Source organism: Lagopus leucura, unplaced genomic scaffold (assembly GCF_019238085.1).
Source record: "Lagopus leucura isolate 7727_CA_CO unplaced genomic scaffold, USGS_WTPT01 Super-Scaffold_100009, whole genome shotgun sequence".
In the NCBI taxonomy this organism is placed as follows: domain Eukaryota; kingdom Metazoa; phylum Chordata; class Aves; order Galliformes; family Phasianidae; genus Lagopus; species Lagopus leucura.
Genome location: NW_024962266.1, coordinates 16,610,731 through 16,630,350, shown reverse-complemented (window position 1 = coordinate 16,630,350; position 19,620 = coordinate 16,610,731). Strand labels below are relative to the sequence as shown.

The following is a 19,620-nucleotide window of genomic DNA, read 5'->3' as shown; positions in this document are numbered from 1 at the left end:
GTGATGATCTGTTGGTGCTGGAGAAAGGGAGGTCTCAGGACAGTTTGTTTAGATCCTGAAGTATTCTACAAACTTCTCATTACCTTCCAACATGCTGTTAAGTCTGTGTTTTCATTCTTGTTCTTATGTTTTGAAAGAAGCTTAACAGAACACTAGAGTGCAGTCTACAGATACACTGTACTGACACACTGAACTCCAGTTTTATATCCTTAGTGCATTTTCTGGCCAAACTGTTGGAGTACAACATATACGTCTATTTTTCACAACAACAAAAAAGAACATACCAAAAATCCAACACTTAAAATTCAAAACGATATTTGTACTGCCACAAGGCTCCTAAATTGCTTTGTTTGTTATGTCCCTTCTTGCATTTAATCGAACATGAACAAGTTTTCAGCTGTCATCTGTACTAAGCAAACTACATCAATAAACACTGCAGTTAAGGTTAGCCACATTTTCATTTTAAGTTGATTTATATTGCATTGTGGTAATTTTAGATGTAGCTCCTATAGCTTTACATTCATCTTTCATTTGTATTTACCGCTTTATTTTGTGCATATAGATGCCCTTAAAAAAAGTTCCTTCCTGGCGACTTCTCATGTGGTGGTTATCTTCTTAAGAAAACTAATGCAACTCCAGATGTATCTGTATTCAGAAATACTAGAATAAGGTGACAAGCAATAAAGTATAACGTAATTGGACATGCATAACTTCTTATCATCATCATATTAGCTCAAGAACACTAAATTCATAAAACATGAAAACCAAAATTCAGATCTTGGTATTTATTTTAATTCCAAATTCTTGTATTATCTGTCAGTCCTCAACTGAAATTACAGAAAATACTCGTGCTAGGAGCATAAAGAGAGTTTTGTTATACATAAATAGAGGATGATAAAAGTCTTCTCTTGCTTCATATTTTATGAATATATGCTTTAAGAGAGACTTGTAGTTTTTACTGTAAGATCACAGATATCCATAATAAAATATACTGAAAACATACTTTGACTCTTTAGTTCTCAGAAACAGACTGAGGGCTGAATATTGCAGGCTGTGCAATATTAATACAAAGATCTTTGAGAGTAGTAGCACAGCTTTTCCATCACTTTCGCCACATGGATAACAATGAAACATCAGAAACAGTTTGGGACAAACCAATATTTTACTATACTAAATATAGTCAGTCCACATTTTCTACAAGTAACAAGGACAAAAGGAGTAGCTTGAGAGTTGCAACGACTGTGAATCTTTGTTTGTTGGACATGGTTTCATTTCTGTTGTCGCATTCCTCTCCATTGATTTTTTGATAGCTCAGAAAAGAATGGAGTCTTCAAATCTAGGCCAACACATCTGTTGCCCAGATAAGAAAAGAGATAAACAGTCCCATAATAAATGATATCTCAAGGAAGGATACCAGATATCTTGATGAGTACTAAGGAATTCCCATGTGGCGAACAAACACTATTAGAAAAAAGGAAGACATAATAAAATAAAAAACACTTCAGGGATGTGAGGCAAAGAGGAAACTGAGGAAACACAACAGTTGTCTTTGAATCTGGTACTGAAAGTTACTCTTTCCATGTAAAATTTTTTTCAACTGGGGATCTGTAGCTTTTATTGAAACCTTTGTTATTTCATTTGGACTCTGAAAATATTCAAGTTAAGATGGATCACAACAGTGTTCTTGCATTGGAATTCCAATATTCTATGAAAGAATGTGAATATTACAAGAACTGTTAGAAATCCATTGTTCTCAAAAACCCTCTGCCTCACATTTTTTTTTTTTTTTGCCCCTGACACAGATGATGATTAGTGATGAGTATTTAAAAAACAAACAAAACTAAACTAAAACATAATGTTAAAAGGAAACCATTTTCAGAACAACAAAAATTCTATTATATGAACAGTTAATTCAGAATTTTATGGCAGTCACTTTATTGTCCTCACTGCACATAATTCCCATTTAGAAAAGCTTTAACCCTAGAGTTATACTAGAAGCAGTAGTGCTTACGTTAGTATTTCTCTTCCTTAATCCAAGATAAATCTTTATAATTAGAATTGACTGCTTTTTAAAGGAACAGAAATGGCAAGTGGCCCTATCTTAAATTAAAAGATCTATTACCTTTGGTCGTCTAATTCTTCTCAGCAACGTGTTGTCTCTGGAGGCACTTTTTCATCCTTATGAAAACTAACTTACTGTAGGTGCAGAGGGGAAAACAAATCACTGGAGTTATGACTGCATAAGGAAGATATATACAAGTTTACAGCATTTGAAAATAATTGCCAAGTGTGTCAGATATGAATATTTTATTTAAAAAATTCTGTAGCATAAGCTACATCAAATAATACGTTGTTATTGAGAGCTACATTCATGCAAATGGGAAAGTAAAATAAAAACCGAGGTATGCCACCATTTCAGCTACCATGAGTTGAAGGCCTAAATGCTTAGTGGCACTTTTGCTACACCAGAGCTTTGTACAGCCATACCCCAGGACCCCTTCATGCTACACAGAAATACACAGTCTACAGGAAATGCCTCACCACAAACTGCATGTACCTGCAGTTAGCTGTTTATTCCTCTTGCTCCCCTGGTCTTCTTTCTTGTGTTCTGCACTGACAGAAAGCATTCTTTTTAAATTTACCCTTTCCCTTTTTCCCTTTCTGTCCAGCTTTTTATATGTCTGTGGCTTTACATTCTGGACCTTAACGATCCTGTAATTGTGTATATTCATCAGTCTCTCTTTTCCTAGTCAGACAAGCAGCAGATGTCCTAAGGTCTGCCAGAGGATTTGGGATTTTTAAACCCATCATACCTTCAAATTAGTGAACACTGGCAGCATGTACTACAATAACAGTGCTGGAAGCTATCTGTTGGCTTTGATTACAAAGTCATTTATATAGCAGTAACCAACACCATTTGTCTAACTATGCACAACGTTAAATAGATCATATGCATCTCATATTAAAAAGACCAGTTCAGCTTTCGTTTACCTCAAATAAATAAGTAATAATATATTTTTTTTAAAAGCACACAAGAAACTAATCAAATGAAACACAGCCCCAATGGAAGAATAATTCTCTCATCATCCCGCTCCCTCCTCCAAATGCTTAGTTTTGCTCATTCTGACAATTATTTTATCTAGGTAACATAATGCATTCTATATTTCAGTACTTTCTGCTCTTCAGATCTTTATGTATTGTCCATTAAAACTACATTCTACAAACACACTAGCATCCACAGGAGAGATTTTAGAAATCATCAACAGGCGAGATAGCTTACGGTTGCTGAACACAAGGTATTTTGACTCTCCTGGCTAATTCACTTATTTCAGCAGAGCTGAGCCAACAGTAAATCTGAGCCCTCTATCTAAATTTAATCTGTTCATTACCTCCGAAGACTATTGCAAATAAATAGGCAATCAAGTAGCTGGAAGGACAGAAAAGAGGGATACAGTTTACAATAGGTAACTTTATATAAGACAATTAGATCACTGATTCCTTTCCTTCCAAGCAACAGACAATAACAGTTCAAACTAATCACCATTCAAATTTTCATTTCCACACTTAATTGATGCTCTGGAGAGTTTTTTCAGCTTACTCTAAATTGGTCCCTTGGTAACTGACTTCAGTGATAACTGGATCAACCTGCAGGTAAGAGTGGGACTGGAACCTGTAGAGCATGAAGCTCTTCGCTTTCCATACTGTTGTAAGCTGCTCAAGCACATGCACAGTGTAAGCAACCACTGGGAAGGAGTCAGATGCCTTGGCAATGTACTTTACCTTTAAATGGCAAAACAAGCTCAGTGTTTACTGAGTTCTTGGCTTCTTCACTCCTGCTGCATTGAGAGCGACACTTGTGAGATCAACATCATTCCCTGGAGAATAACGTGAAGAACAATTCAGTTTACTAACTCCAGGCTACGAAGGACCTTTCAGATAATGTTTCTAGTGAGGACAGTCTGGGATGTTTCTTTACCTGGAGCAACTCACCTCTATTCCCCTGAAGAATCCAGTCACCTGCCTGATACTATCTACTCATTACCAAATAAAATTCTATCTATTTAGAAAATTTCAATAGACATCACTACTTAAAAGACTTTCCAAAGATGTAAGATAGCAGAATGTGTCTTTGGGTCAACGGAGAATCTTATCTCCCTATGGTTTCTAAATCTGTAAGTTTTTCTGAGGAATGGAGTGTTGAAATCTGATTGCTGAGGCTGTGCAACAAGAATGAAAGCTAAAGAGAAAGATTAAAGATGTTTAAAGTTCAGATATATCTTTACTATCTTTCTCAGCACATTGACATAGGGATTAAATACAGTTTCTCAGAAAAGTGAAAAAATCATTTTAATAGAGTCTAGTCAGAATTAGGTAACATAAGGATTGTTATCTGCACACCTACAAAAATATTTTATCACGCAACAGAATAACCCTTGAAGTAGGATATTCACTAATAACACTCCTAAAAGTGCCTGTTTATTTTTTTTATCAGACTTCAGATTTTATTCTATTTTCATCCTTTGGGAAGACATGTATTAAATTTTGGTGTCCTTGCACTGCTGTTTCTGAGTTTTTCTTTGGAAACAAAGTTAGTTTTTTTTTTTTAACGTGTTCACATTCTAAATACCTATAGTGTTATACAAAGGTTTTCCATCTTAGAGCAACAGTAGAGTTCAACCATCTAATGCGTGACATAAGTTTCCATTTTGCTAGAACACCTTGACCAAACACTTAGTATTTGAGAACTTGTTAGTGCATAACCAGTGTATGGCTAATGACCAACATCTCCTTTGTTCACTGGAAGAAAACCATCTCTCTTGTCTTCTGCAGCTACCCTAGAATTCTGCAGCACAGAATTAATGAGTAACCCTGGAGACAGGGTGGATAAAAATCTGAGAGCAGCACAGGTCTCTACAGCATTACCCCTAAGCAATGATCTTTCCTCATAAGGTTATTAGAAACCCTATCATTGTTATTTGATCTTTGAATAGTTCAATCTTTCTGCCTAATCATTCATAATTGAATTAATTCCCAGCCTTTATCACAGCTGTTTTTAGCAACTGATTACTCAATAAAAAAAGGTGTGGGAGACAATGGAGGAGGAAAATGGAGAATTGTAAAAAAGGAAGGGCATTTTAGTCTAAAATACATTTGCATTTCAAAAGATTAGAGTAAATCATATGCACTTAACTGTCACTTGCTTTTTAATTTAATTAATGTCAGAAAGACACTTTAAGACAAAGTGCTCTAAAGGTGGTTGGAAAGAAAAAAATTGTCCCCCAAGTGTCTGCTGTGAAGAGCCCCTGGGTGACACTCAGAGTAATGCACTTTTTGAGTACTTCAACTTACTAGTGTCTTTCAGCACTTAATTAGCATAATTTGACACAATTATAGATATAAACACTTTATAAGCACTTGGTACAAGGAGTGTCAAAAAAGTGTTGATCTCCATCAGTTTTTTACTGGAAACAAAAAGCTCTAGCACTCAAACAAGTGCTTAGAAGTGTTCCACACTATCAACAACTTTCAAAGCAGCAAAGAAGAAAAGCTGCTTTCAAAGTGTTATCCAGATAAATTCTTTAGAGTTTTATACACCCATCTAGGAGACTAAAACCATTAAAACTATATGAAATGCACAACCAGAGTTACTCAACTCTTCTGCTCACTAACTAGTTGCAATGTCTGGGTGAATAAGTCATTGGGGAAAAAGAAGGAAAACAAAAATGGCACTATTCTGAATTGCACTTATCATCTTATATTTACACATTAGAGGTCTGCTGAAAGAGGACAAAGAATATCTTTGTTGTATATGCCCAACTCTTAGAGCTTAGGAAATGATGGAGGGAAGGTATGCCACATGATGTTGGACCTAAAGATGTTTTTTTCTGTTAAAGTTCCTTACTTAGCTGAAAATACTGTGAAAAAAAATTTGAAATGAAACGCGCTGCATACTTTCTTCATACAGCTACTGAGTCCTCTATTTGCATTATGCACACTGAAGAAGAGAAATTTTGCCTCCCAGAATACATTGCTGAGAACAGGTTCCAACAGGCAAAGTCTGATCAGCAGTGATTCCACACAGCTGTCTGATACTTATGCTCCTTGACTGATGAACAAACTTGGGTTTGTGCTGAAAGTTTGTTCTAATCAATGGGGAAAAGAGCAAAGGCACAAAGCTTAGGTTTGCTCAAAGGATACTGCAATATCACCTCTCCCTCTGTTCTGATCCATGGATTTTCTTTTCACAGAAACTGATTTTAATTATTAAAAATTTAATTAATAACTCCTGTGCTGTTCAAAACTTCAAATCAGGATGAGAACTATGTTTTGTGTAAACATATGGTAAAAAGATTTGTTTCTAAAGACTGATTTAAAATTAAAAAAAAAAAAAAACAGCTTGTTTTTTTCCTCTTTCCCTTTCTATTCACATTGATAATTTAGCATACATTCACTTAAGTCAGAGGCTGTGCTTTGCAAAGTGAATGAAGCACATAAACCCTGATATATATTATGTCTTTGCATGTGAGGTAGGTCAGATAAATTTATTAATATTTCTCCTGACAGTTACATTAATCATCTTAACACCCTGTGATTTATTTTTGCCAGTGAAGTGCAATGACGATCAATATTAAAGAGCAGTCATCGTATTAAGAAGATAACATCTACGTAAACTGAAGCAAACAAAAAGAAGATATGTGACATTTTCAAAATCATAACTTACTTTTGATAGGGTTAACAACTAACTGCTTTCAAAAATAAACTATTGGAAATTGTTCCTGTTTACCTTTATAACTGTTGGTAGTATTTTCTAGTGAGGTCCATCCATTTTGATTTAGAAGATGCTTGATCTGCCTTCAAATTACCCGTGACACTTGTAATTTTTAAAATATGGATTACTCAAGCTCCACTAGAATATTTCTTCATTCAAGTTCATCTTGCTTTTTTTTATCTGTTTTCTTTGGTTGTTTGTTTGGGAATGGTGTACAACTGAGGACCTGAAGAAGACAAAACAAAACAAAAAACCCTCAAAAGAGTAAAAGTAAATTGGAAGCACTAGGAATTACAGGATCATCTGAAGAAATAAAACCAATCTTTTAGGCACCTACAAACAGAAATTGCAAAACCTGTGGCCTTCCTTTCTGTGTCTAAAATTTGCCATCTACCAATTTAGGGCACTGTTGCAGCAAAGCACTTAAGCACTGCTCAAATCCTCTTGAAGTCAGAGGGATTTAAGTAAGTGAATAAAATTACATGCATACTGAAGTACTTGGCTGGGCTAGGTTGCATTGTTGAATTTGACCATGGACAATTTTAAAAGATTACTCCAAGACTGAAACTGTTATCTGTAATTTCCTTGACAAAAGAAGATGTATTCTGCCTTTCTCCTTCTAAAACATTTGAGCTAAATAGAACAGAAACAGTTATTTTTCAAGAATATTGGGGGGGTGGGGGGATGACAGTCTCCCAGAGAAAAAAAAATGCAAGCTGATTTTTATTTCCTTTACGTATAAATACGATTTGTTTCATGTCCTTGATCTATCTTTTCTGAAACAAATGTATTGCAGCCAGTGTTCTCTTTCTGTCTGCCAATTTACATGTTATGTCCCTCAGCTTTTTGGGCACTATTTTGAAAAACACTAAAGGCCTGACATCTTAAAAACAAAGCACAAATCCACCCCCTCTTCCCTCAATTTAACTGCAGTTGGGGAAAAGACTAATACTGTAATTCAAAAAGCTCCAGCTTCCCTACTATCTAACTACAGAGGCATCTCTTTTTTTGACTTAGTCTAATTCCTCCAGGATCTATAGGAGTCTGCTTCAGAGCATGTTCAAAACCATTCCAGTTTTAGCAGTTCATTTACTTTGTCTTAAACCTGACAGGAATCCAAAAATTATGCAGAGGATTCCTTAAATCCTGAAGGGAGCAATCAGTGGATGGAAAACATACATAACATACAAAAAGAATTTACTCCCAGTGAAAATATAGCAGAGTATTCTTTGGGAATGAATGTAAGAGAAGGAGGGTTAAGCATCCTAAAAGGAAGAGTACTTGTTACAAATAGGAAATGTGCTGAATTTGCTCATCCTCAGAAGGCTTACACCTATATCTCATAGAAAAACAAAACAAAGTAACCAAAAAGCAAAATTCAAATAAACCAACCAAACCAACAATAAAATCTTAATCATATGGTTTCATTTTCACAGGCACATTTGAAAGGAAAACTGCTAGTGCTCTGGTCTTCCAAAAAATGGTTCTAGGTGCAAAACCTGGTGGGCTTTGGGACTGCAAGACAGAGTTCAACCTAAAAACCCTTGATGAATCAATTCAACTCTAGAAAGAGGAGGAATACAAAGATGTTTCTTGAAACATTTCTTACTCACCACACAGGTGTTAAGTTAACTTTTTGTAGGTCAGGTAACTTGGTGCATGTTCTATTCAGTTAGTGTAGATGTCCTGAACTGATTCTGAGATTAAATAACTACAACTTTGCTCCTGAAGCAAAATCACTTTTGAGTGGTTATGATTTGTATTTAACTAATCTATTAGAGACTAGATTTAGCCATCTGCTTGCAACAAATGACTTCAGCTTAATGGTTAGTGCAACTGTAATCTCATTTTTAGTTTTCCTTAGAAAGAAATTACAGAAGTTTTTTTTTCTTTCTTTCTTTTCTAAAGAAAAAAAAAAAAAAGTGGTAAGTCTTATTTTTATATAATATTTAAACTTAATTCCACTAAAAATGCCCTTTCCAGATCTGGTTAAAGGTAAAAAAAAAAAAAAAAAAATTAAAAAAAACAACAACAACCACTTGATAGTGGAAGAATTGATCTAGATGACAACTGTCTGTCCATTACTCCTCAGCTGCCACAGCTTCATGAAAAGCCTGCTGCACTGTAGGACTAGGCTAGTTATACAGCAAACAGGGACCATTTAAACATGCACCATATGTGCAGTGCAATGCCAGATTTCTTAATAGAAGTAGTCCTGGAACAATCAGCCTATTCCTCTGCTCATTTTCAAACCCTGAATTCATTCAGCATATATTATAAATCACTTTGTTCCCTAGACAATAGGTATTTTGGATCCTCTGGCATCCCGAGTCCCTTTATTCAGGAAAGGTCTCATTTTGTTCCACTCATAATTTCTTCCCTCTCAGTTTTAAGTCATTAAACATTTTACTTAGAAGAAATGCATTAAGTGAATACCATTAATGAGTAGGAAGGAATGTGTAAATGACAAACTAAGAAAAAAATTATAAGAGTTAAAATTGGGAATACATAAAACACTGATAGAATGATTATGACAACACTGAATTATGTTCACATACAAATCTTAATAATGCAAACAATATAGTATTACTTAGTTTGTTGGACTATGTATCCTATGACTGTATTTATGCTATTGAATGAAAAGGTAATAGTTCAGCATGGATTTGACAACAGAACACAGTACTCAAGTGGGAAACATTAAGCAAGCTTAACATCACCACAATCAAACCCACTTAAAACATCATACAGCCACTGCATTTTGGGAGGCAAGCACATTTGTTCAGCATCTATCTTAATATTTTGTGTGTGATTAGTCTAGCTCTGTCACACTGTGTAAGCATGCCAATAACATATTCTTGAAGTTAAAGCAGAACAAATGTGGTTTATTTTATTTATTTATTTATTTAGTCAAGGACAATAAGATGCACCCAGCAAATTGCATTACAGCTAGGCCTGAAACTTAAACTGAATTCTGGATATGTATGGAAATCCAGTGCAGCTGAGGTTGATTCTCATTTACCTTCTCTGTGCAGCTGGATTTAATTCACTACTGACTATCTACCTCTTTGTCCAAAAGTTTGTTTAATTTTTTTTTTCCCCTAAGATTACCATATGCAGCCTTTTCTTGTTATTAGAAAGCTTTGATGATGGCTTTGACAGGCATCACTTATTTAATAGTCTGAGTTGCTTTCAAATCTTGGCCTGCTTCATTTATTATCTGTCACACATATGTTCCACTGCCAAGCCAACCTTTGCTCAGGTAATGACTGGTCAGCATGGACAAACACATTTTGCCTACACCTGCTGAGAAGATGGCAAGAAAATCTTGTCCTTCCTTTTCTTAAGCCTGTCATATGTTGTTATTAAGACACTGATGCTTTTCTTTTACAAAGGCAGAGCACAAATTTGCAGTAATGTAAGCTTAAGAATCTGCACAGCAGGGTGTTTTTTTCCCTCCTCAAATCACTCATATCAATCTATTTGTTTCTTTATTCTTTTTCTCCCCACAGGCCTACTGTTTCTAATGAACATAGTCTGCAGGTGCGCAGAACAGGGTGGCTAAAGCCATTTGTGGGGGAAACAGATTTGTGAGAGGCACCACAGCGCTCAGCTACAGAAGAGCTGTGATGGGTGTCACACGCAACAGCTGCAGATCACACAGAAACAGGATGGTTGGCTCCTATTCCAGAGCAGATTTCTGATTGAAATGGATGGGGAAAAAAACAGCTATGTAGGCAAGTGCAATCACTTTATGTGATGTAAGTGAGTGTGCCATACTCTCTTGTGCTGTTAGATAAGAGGTATAAAAGATCATCCATAAAATCCGTGTCTTTATACAGAATGGAGGTTATTGTTTCTGTTTTGTTTAAAAAAAAAAACAACAAAATCCATTAAATCATTGTGTCTTCATATTTCTTCTCTAAACTCCTCAGTGAATTTCTTTAATTAAAAATACTTCCTCACAAAGCTAATACACAAAGAGAGGTATGTAATAGGTATTGTTGTGTAGCTAAGTATATCATAGTAGGTAGAATTATAGATCTAAAACTTGAACAGAATCAGTGGTGTGAAAAATCCATTGAACTGTGTTAACAAGGACTCTCCAGATAGGTGAGACATGGTTTTAAGAGATGATACCATGATCCAAACATTGCCCAATCCATTGTATGGATTTTAAACATTAATGAAGTATCAGTGCGCAGCTTCGCATACTTGAAAATGAATTCCAGTTATTTAACTACGTAAAGCTAAACTGATCTTTACTTCCTTACAACTAATGAACCAAGTTTCTGAACACTTACACAATGAATTTATACATACAGGATCAATTTCTAGGTCAATTTTTCATTTATATTTAGCTCTACAACAACAAGTTGTTTCTCTACTATGAAAAATTGCCAATCTAATCATCTCTCATTGCCTTGGAATTTAGCTTTTGTGACATCAATTAGATCATATTTTCTGCATTGGAAGATTAACTTGTGACTGTATTTTTGTTGACAAGTCTTATGCTATTCTTTCTTTCTTTTTTTTTTTTTTTCCAGATAATTACAATGATCAGTTTTCTAGATTATTAATTCCTTTCTCAGTATTAAAAGGATAATCATTGTTTGCCAAGCAAATGGTACAAAACTTTATTAATAGATACAACCAAGGCAAATATATTTCTATTGAGAGACCCTATATCTTTTTCTATTCTATATTTGAAACATGGTAGATAATGCTTAGAAATAGCCATCTGCCTCTATAGATCTTTATTCCTTATTACTGCCTCTTAAAAAAGATTTTCATTGAGAATTTACAGTGTTTTTGTTGACTTCTACACAGAAGGGAACAAGATAACATATATATAAGGCATTGGCATGTCCAATTCCAGGAAAGTCTTGATTCATGGTATGCCTGCATAACAATACTGGGTCATTCCAAAAGTAATGCCTCCTATTTATTTCCAGGGAAAGCCACAAAGCGCACAATAACATTTATGGAGCAAATTCTCAGCTACAAAACACCATTTGAATACATAGTCACCACCATTAGCTATGTATTCTCACAAGTATGAACAACAGCCTGTATGACCTGCACGTAAAAATCTGCACCAGCGCAGGTACCAACTGTCACCGTTGTCACTGCTGAGACGCACCACCAACTGCCTCACTGTGCTCACAGCTACTATTTGGTCTCTATAAAAGTTCAGTAAGCATCAATGAATGTCAACGAGCCCCATTTTTTTTTCCACATGGAGGAATTCAGTGACACCCCTTGGCTTTACACGTGGTTTCACATCAGATGTTATTCTGTCAGGCTGCCTCTCTACTACCGTCTGTCAAATGGCCACAACATGTAACAAAATATTGGTGGGAAGGTTTAACTTCTTCTGCTGTACTACAAACATCTGTCCTCAGTGTCGTGGACTGACATAAAATAGGAGGCATTACTTTCAGATAATCCCTCATATTAATAGAAATTAATAAGGATACTTGTGATAATCAAGTTAGCAAGAAGATAGTCATTTTTAGCACTAGATATGATCTAAATAATGGAAAAATATCTCCTGTCTATGCTATGAAAATTGTTTGAAGTATAAAGGACAACATGATCAGAAGGTAATCAACAGCAATGCTGCACATACACAGGACACATTGTCAGAGATCCTGGAGATGTTCACTCTGAAAAGCTGGATAACCTTTCCAAACCATTCATTCTCCAGATTATGTAAATAAATATCGCATACCACAGAGAAGATTTACCATTTAAAACATACTATTAAAAAAAATATATTCAAACACATTCTCCGAAGTTACTTTTGAAGCACACTTAGCATGTACTGGGATCAGAAGAAATTTGATTCTATCTAAAATAATAACATTATGTAATACATTATGACATTTCCTCATATTGCATCACTAAGTAACACACACAAAACAGTTGTAAAAAGATACAATAGCATACTGAGTGACATCAGATGCTATCTGCAACAGTAGAAGAAAAAAAATCTTTTGGTTGTAAAGCCAAGACATTGTGAAAGAAACAGACTTAATGAAGGCTAGATAGAACATCAGGCCTTTGACTTGAAGTTTGTAGGCATTTCAGATCACTTGCCTTTCCCATCAGTTTTGGGAGCTGAAATCCAAATCATTGTTGTACTGCTGAGAAATTTTTAGACACATAACGTTGAATCTATAAGGAAAATAGCTAGCAAGATAACGCTGGTCAAGCCATAAACAATTCTCAAGCCATTTGTTTATATTCATATTATCTACCACAGGATGAAGTACAAGTTGTTGCTGTGCTTTCTTTCTTAGCCTACTGCATAGACTTTGCTCAAAGTGAGTCAAAAGAAGGCTCAATCTTACAAGGTATGCTGCAAGGTATCTAATGATTTTTAATAACTAAAGTGAGAACTTACTTTTAAATTCAGTGGAATCACTGCCTAATGGAAAAAATATATTTCTTCAAGTAATCCTATTTCATAAGAGAATTTCTTTCTGTAGTCGCCTTCAGTGACTAAGCTCTGTTAGAATAAGATCTTTACATTGGTTGCTGTCATTCACTCTAAATGGGCTCACTAGGATCTAGCAGGGAGGAATCAGGCCTAGTCTAGGGAAGTGTAAAACAGAACTCCAAAACAATCAGGAGATTAAAATTTCAATCGCAGTCAATGTATGAAATTTCTTTGTAGGAAAGAAGCAGATTAATTTAGAGAAGAATATGAATATTTATTTCAAATGACCACAAGCTCTTCGTGAAGTGGGCAAAATCATTGTTAATGATCATAAACAGTAAAAATTAGGGCTCACTCTTTGTTGCTTTTAAATATGTTTCCTCTAAGCTTTGAACTTAGTCCAATTATATCAACAGTAACCATTAAAAAGGAAATCAATGTACATATTCAAACTAATGACATTTACTGTACATGGAAAATAATAAGTATTGTAAACTTGGGTCGTGAAAGATATTTTTCTTGTATAACATACAATTAAGCTCAGGGAATCTTGTGATCACAGTAACACAATAACTCCAGAACAAAAGAAACAAATCCTTGTTATATTATAAGAAAACACATCAACATACATCAAACAAATTAGACTTCATAGGTATAATAATATGTGTAAACAGGAGAATAAAAGATCAAAACAACTTAATTAATTGTCAGACTTTACAAGCATATCCTCACCTACGATACATAGACTTAAAAGTATGTAGGCAAGACTCACAGTAGGAAGCATTCTTGATTTTATTAATTACTGGAATAGCTAAATGGCACTTACTGAAGAAAATACTCATTTAATGGAAATACAAAAGTTCATAACAACATCCAAAGTTAAAAAAAAAAGAGTGATTTGATCTTGTACCAGTTATAGCTAGCTTTTATGAACAAAGTTGGAAAATAGACATAACTAGAAAAAATGAAATTTAAAAGAAGAGAGTACTTTTTGAGCTCATTAAGGAAAAATGACTGGACTATAGAATTCTCAAAAAAGACAAAATCTATTACAGATTTATTTTAAATTGAGAAAACATCTCAGATATGAGCTGTGCAAACTAGAGCAATGCAGCAAGTTACAGTTCATACAGTCAGTATTTTACACAGTAAAAAATGCAAAACTGCTCTGCCTTGGCACATTTCTGGGATAATATTTTCTTATTCTCATTCTGGAAAACTTTTTAAAAATATAATTTTTTTAATACAGAACATGGCTTCGTAGAACTCTGAATTAACTCCTAACAGAGTGAAATATTAATGGAATGATTTCAGGCTAGATGGGTACAGAAGAAGATATCTAAGACTCCTGCTGAATTCCTGTCAATTCCTTTTTCCACAACCCAAATCCTGCCTTCTTCTTTAGTTGTATTAAATCCAAGATATAATTCAAGGTCACAAAACAAACAAACAAACAAACAAACAAACAAAAAACATCTTTCCATCTCTTAATTGGTTATTACCTATCCTTACCACACAGAAGTTTCTTCACAGGAAAATCAAATTATTGTTCCTATTTTATATAAATACTATTCTCATTGAAAAAAAAACAAACAAAACAGGTAGAGTTCAGTAATAAAAGTGTAAGGGAACCAGCCCCAGATGCAGTGATACCAAGTATGCTTTTTCATTGAATTAGAGCCTATGAATGAAATTTGAGACAACTAACCTCAACACACACAGTTAATTAAGAACTGAGCTAGAACAAAGCTCATGGCTTTCAAATCAAAAGCTGAAGTGGTCATTACTGCCATGGTTTTATGATTTTTGGTTTTCGGTGTTCCACATCATAACATCATGTGGGGCACTGGGAGTTTAACTGTTAATGCTCAAGTCCTGGGTACCTGCCTAGAAGAGAAGAACTACATTCCCCAGAGAACTCTGCAGTCACGGAGAGGAGATAGAACTGGCAAGGTCACCTGATGCGCTCTTTTTCGTCTGCTGTTCTTCATTGGCTCTCCTCCATCTTTTGGCTGCTCAACTGGACTGCGCATCTCACCTCAGCTTTATGGTGAGACCTATCCACCTTTCGGACATTCTCTCCCTCATTATATTTGATTTATTAGCTTCAATTCTAATTATATTGTATTATGGTGTGTTATCTTGCATCCCAATACCATATTTAGTAAATTAGTTTGTTTCTCCTCAGATCGTTGCTGCTGTTTTCAATTATTTTGGGGTCCCCTTTTTCCCTTTTCCAGAGGAGCAGATCCGCGGATCCCTCCACCCCACTGGTCACAGAACCAGGCCGAACAAGCCCGTAAACCGTTGACAATTACGTTTCATACCTGTACTAAGTTGGAATGTATGCTTACCCCACATCCCATGGTAAGACTGAAAGTACACATTTGTAGACTGTTTCTCCACATTGTCTCTGGGCTGTAGTAAATCAGAAAAATAAAAGATTTAGGACAACAAAACAAAATTAGTCTACAGTTAAAGAAAATGGATTCTTTATTTCCAAAATGACAAAAGACATTCTTCCCTCAATGAAGGGGAAGTGCAAAAACATAGATAGAATGCCAGCTATTTATGCAATAATGGTCAGATACTTTATTTTAGTGTTTATAGAACTATTCGTCATTTCATTGTAAGAACAGACAGCTAGCACATTTTTAAATATCTAGTGAAAATGCTGTGGTCATTACGTTTCACACCTGTACTAAGACCTCATGACTCATGCTAGAAAACTTGGGATTTCATAATGTTAGTGAATTAGCTGCCTCTTGACACTGGTCTCCAATCTTCCCTGACACTATGCTCTATTGTATAAGTAGTCCATTACCTATTCCATGAGGAGATAATCTAATGATCATGATGTAGCTGGTCATTGATACATGAATCACTTTGAATACAAAATATTTATATTATTTAAGCAACTAAGGAACTGTTTTTCCAGTTTCCTTGGCAAACTCAGAAAGAATTGCTAAAAAACTTAAGTGACAACTTTGTGATTGATGGCCATTTACATGTAGAGACTTAGGCAAAGATATTAGGCACGGTTTAGATTAATTTGAAATAGAAGTTTAACTTACAATTGAACAAAAAATTCTACCTCATAATTATGATTAAAGAGAAATCTGTCAATAATGCTCAAACATTTTGCATCAGAAGAACTAAAGCATTGTTTTACATATATGGGCAGATGGCATGTTCATAGAATGAATTTTTACCAAGATACCATGCTACCTCTATGAAGGAATGAACTCCTGGGGCCCTTGATAAACATCTTTATTGTGATGGGAAAGAAAAACATAACAAGGCAATCCACAAGTGAAAATATACCTCCCTTAAAAATAGGACGTGAATTCTGCATTTATACACATTCACCTCATGCCTCCTAAACTAGTAAAAAGCTGAAGATAAAAACGAAGCTGCATAATAATGCCAAGAAGAAACAGCCAATGTTTCTACAATTTAGTTTCAGCATCATGATACCAAAACTTAAAGAAGCAGCAACTTACACCAAGTAAATACTCTACTGCCTATTGTACATTCAAGAAAGAACATAAACTTTCATGAACAAAGTTGCTGTGTTTTTAATTTGTCCTCTACGACATTCATTAATCTATCTGTTCTAAAATCACTCATTATAGATAATAAGTAAAAATCACTGAAATTCATTTCAATTTTTAAATTAAACAGCTTTTATTAATTTTGGTCAGATCTCTGCATTTACTAACTGGTTAGCTAATTCAAATTAACAGAATTTACCATTGCTAAAATTGAATTGCTCTGTATATCTCTGCACTGTTATACTAATCAATTATGGAACAAAACAGAAATGATAGGATTCTTTTTTCTCTAGAATATTATATATATATAAATGTAGAGATAAACCCACTTAGTATTAGATCTCTTTCTACATCTTATTTTAACTGGCATTATATTGAATATTCTTATTAATCACTGGGTAGCTCCAGTAGCAGCACTGTAATATTAACATGTATTTTGCAATTTTTAGCTGAAATTATTTCAGTAAGGTTAATAATAAGAGTTCTTAGACATCTTTTCAATTTACTAGTCTGCTAAAACTGTAGGACTAGTATTTCATGTTATTAATGTTAATAATTAATGTTAATAATTCTCCAGTCAGGAGTTAAGAATTAAATAATGGATAGAAAAAGATTGGTAGGTTTACAATGTCATTTAATTTCGGTAGACATATGAAAATCAAAAAACTGGAACAATGCCCAGAAGAAAAGTTTTAAAATGCTTGAATTTCTCTTTAGTTCTGTTTAACCCTCAGTTTTTTTTTCCTGATAAATATTTGTCCTGATGTCTGTTGGGCAAAGAACAATATGAAATTCACCAAAGCTTCCCAACCTGTATCAGTGGCTCTTCTTGAGTCATTATCTTGCAACTACCGTAAGTAGTAATGAAAAGTGTGATTCCACCACTCTCAATAGGGATCCAGTGCAAAGTATTCTGTATGATGTTTCATACAGAGAAATCAAGATCTAGAAGATCCCTCCATACCTTTCTAAAGTTAAAAATCTCCAATGCTCAAAGAGAAACTTTCTTAGTACAGTTAACATATGTGATTCTGCTTTCTGTCCTGGAGTGAAACTGAAGGCATTATAATTTTACATAGCACATTAAAAAGCATTGGCCTTTAATACATTAAAAGTTTTCCTTTGTTGACAATCTTTTACCTTGGGATTGCCAAAAGTTTGCTTTTCAGCCATAAAAACAATTACTATGAATCAGGAGGCTGCCTTAGAAATAACTTCTTACCAAATTTACTTTTCTTCCCCCTATATTCTTGATATTCTTAGCCTGAAACAATTTTTAATCTACCAATATTTAAAATATAGCTAACAGAAAAAGGTTTTGTGTGTGTATGTATATGCATATGCACAAACATATACACAGAATACATGGTTGAAAGAATGGTTAATTATTCTCTCCATTGCCTTCAGTGCTTGCAAATCAGACTTCCCAGGAAAAACATTGCCATATTCTACACGTACATTAATAAATACGTAGTATTTTTAGAGAACATACACAGTACAACTGCTCTTCAACCAATTTCAGAGATTCAACAGAGGGTGACTGTAAATAATAGTTTGCATCAATACCATATCCACTTGTGGTTGCAATTTGCTTTTAGCTCAGAATGCAAAGCTTCCATCAGTTATCAGATACAGGCAGACCTGTAGTAATGCTTTTTAATTAGCAACTATGATAGTAATAGATTCAGCATTTGCTTCAGCAGAAATAGAGGAAGAGGATGATATTCAGTAATATACACTCAAAAACTAAACAAAAATTAGAGTTCTGCTCTGGAACTAGATTATGTCTGTGACATTTTATCCAAGAATTGTTTCCGTCTCCCTTGCTATTCTTTGGTGGAGATCTGAAGGTATAAAACTTCAAAATTCTTATGGGGACAAAGCTCTGGGGATCAGAGATAGAAAAATAGCCTGCATGAAAGGTCATAAGTTGTGGAAAAGGGCATAAAGTGAAATCCAAACACAAGTACCATGTGTGACAGATTCCTAGGTATATTTCCACTGAAATGATCACTGTCTAAAAATGCACCTAAGTGCACCTAATCACACAGAATAACACACAAACAAGAAAAAAAAAAAATAAAAATCAGTGTCAGAACAAACGTAAAAGCTAGGAGACAGTGAATGATAATGAAATGCTGAAGATATACACAGAGAATACATGCCAATGACTTTATAGTTCTTTTGATTGCACTTTTTTGAGTTTCATATTCATTTTTAGTAGGAATCTAAGTCTTACTTTAGCCTCTTTTAAACTATAGATTGCTATGCAATAACACTAATTTTTCAATTAAGTAACAGTATACATAGATGAAAATATGTAAATATATTTACATATTTATGTAGATTTATATATGCAATATATATAAAGAAAATTCAAATCTTGTCATCATTAAAGTCTATCTGCTACAACTAATTATTTTCAAAAAGGCAAAAATGATCTATCTAGATATCTCTGAATTGGAAAGATATGAAGAGTGGACTATTCAGTGGATAAGGAATTTGTTAAGTGGTCACCCCTCAGGTGTTGTTATCAATTGCTCTAAATCCTGCTGGAGGCTGGTGACAAGAGGTGTCTTCCAGGGGTTTATCTTGGGACTGATGCTCTTCAGTATCTTTACCAATGGTGTGAATAGTGGGATTGAGTGCACCTTCAGCAAGTTTGCTGAAGACACTAAGTTGACTGCTATGGTTGATACAACAGAAAAATGGGATGCGACCCTAGCAGGCTTGGACAAGCTTGAAAAGTGGACCCACATGAATCTGAGAGGTGCTGCACTTGGGTTGTGGCAATTCCAGATATATAGTTACAGACTGGGAGCAGCCATGTAGAGAAGGACTTGGGGGTCCTGATG

At 34.7% G+C, this 19,620-nt stretch overlaps 1 long non-coding RNA gene across 2 annotated transcripts in view; it reads right to left on the bottom strand.

The window, feature by feature from the left end:
• Positions 1-981: 981 nt before the first annotated feature.
• LOC122181439 overlaps positions 982-19,620 on the bottom strand; it is a 45,780-nt gene continuing 27,141 nt past the window's right edge. Inside the window, exons 3-7 of one of the 2 annotated variants that reach the window (XR_006179435.1) lie at positions 15,539-15,629; positions 6,785-6,995; positions 3,781-3,875; positions 2,123-2,196; positions 982-1,461 (exon numbers count right to left, since the gene is read on the bottom strand). This is a non-coding gene — a long non-coding RNA (uncharacterized LOC122181439). The remainder of the gene's footprint in view (positions 1,462-2,122; positions 2,197-3,780; positions 3,876-6,784; positions 6,996-15,538; positions 15,630-19,620) is intronic. The other variant, XR_006179436.1, reaches the window with a different exon arrangement.